Here is a 1,773-nt window from a genome sequence, read left to right on the forward strand (position 1 = left end):
AGCCGAAACTAACCTAAAAATGGCTACAGAAGTAGCTAAAATATAGCTGAAATTAACACAAAGAAACAGAAAGAGCACATGTTTGCTGAATTAGGCAGTAAGAAGCTGAAATTATTATAAAAAGGCCACTTTAGCTAAAAACACAAAAAMCAGCTTAAATTATCAGAAAGCAGCTGAAAGAAGCATAAAACAAGAAGAATAGCAGAAAAGTTCAGAAGGATAGCTAAAAAAGCAAAAGAATTGCCAAAACTGGCAAAATAGAAGCTGAAGGAGGCTGAAATTAGCACAAAGGTGTTAAAAACAGAACTCAAACTAAAGGAAAAAAGTGCAACAAAAATTTATGAACATTTTAAAGGGTTTTAAGATCGTTGAAAACAGCTCCATTTCGTTTCAATGAGAAAAACRTGGCACAAAAAGCTAATTACTCAAAAAGTATAAGTTGCTCAAGCACCAAAAGTCRTGGCTGGAATGTTTTGAAGGAGTTGAACGTTTTATTAAATAAATTGTTGAAATGGCACAAAACTACGGAATGAGATACGTGCCGAAAAAATGTATGGAAGAAAAATAATGATCTCAACTGTGAACACCATAGATTTAAATTCGCAAATTTGTTGGAAACCCTGCATCCTTTTCCTTTCACTTCACATTTACGTGCTGCTTTGTGTCCGTCTATCACATAAAATCAACCCTGAACCTAACGTCACAGACGTGCAGGAGGTAAGTAAGTACATGCCAATTAGCTTTGGCAGTTTACCTTCTCCAGATTTATTTTTGGACGTTTGTGGCTTTCCATAAAAAGGTGAAGACAGACAGGTGGTAGTCTGAGACAGGAGGATGACGTGGAGCGACGGTCACACGTCAGGACTTCAAGCCTCAGCCATTTTGTTGACGACATTCAGCGACCAATTACAGGACATCTGCGCAACCAGTTCAACCACTCGGTGGTTTCCTTTTAAAAACGTTAATATGAATTCACATGATATTTTCGGATGATCCAACCTCACTAAAGACATTTATTTTTGTGCAAAGGGGGTAACACCTTGTTGTGCAAAAATCTTAAGCCACCCATTTCTTTTTGTACCGCATGAGAAACTGAAAATAGGTGCGGTGATTCTTTTACACTTCCTTGAGTTACAGGAGGAGGTTTTTCCRCACTTGCATGACTCGGGTTAATGTTAAATGGTTTAACAAAACAGGTCCATCGAGTGTACTTTAAATGACTGAAAAAACAAAAGGCGTTAACAAAGAGTCATGAGGATTTTCACAACTGCATTAAAATAAACCAATAAAACAAACACAAATGCCACAGGATGATGACAGCGCCCCTGTGCATGCAGGTTGAGGAGTAAGAATTACAGAGGACTGGCTGCTGAAAGGAGCCGACTTAAAAGGTTTTTCTTTCTTAATAGCATTAGTGGGTTTTGCAGAAATTATGTTGGACTTAGTGGATGTTTATTTTTCATGTAATGTGGGAAATTCACAAGCATATTTGGTCGGTAAAAAACAGAAGTGCACTTATGACATCAGGACTTTTGGCTCTGTGTGTTGTAACGAGCACAAAAGTATCAGTTTATGGTAAGAAAACAGAACAGCGTGCACAAAGTGGGAACATGAACGCATCATTCTGGGAACACATGCAAATACACTTATCTACATGGCATGTAATTTCTCCCACTGCCTGCTGGAGGCCGTTATGCCTACAATTCCCTCAGGACTTTGCAGTGTGTGTGTATATGCGTGAGTGTGTGTGTGTGTGTGTGTGTGTGTGTGTGT

This window comes from Austrofundulus limnaeus, unplaced genomic scaffold (genome assembly GCF_001266775.1).
Source record: "Austrofundulus limnaeus strain Quisiro unplaced genomic scaffold, Austrofundulus_limnaeus-1.0 Scaffold12, whole genome shotgun sequence".
In the NCBI taxonomy this organism is placed as follows: domain Eukaryota; kingdom Metazoa; phylum Chordata; class Actinopteri; order Cyprinodontiformes; family Rivulidae; genus Austrofundulus; species Austrofundulus limnaeus.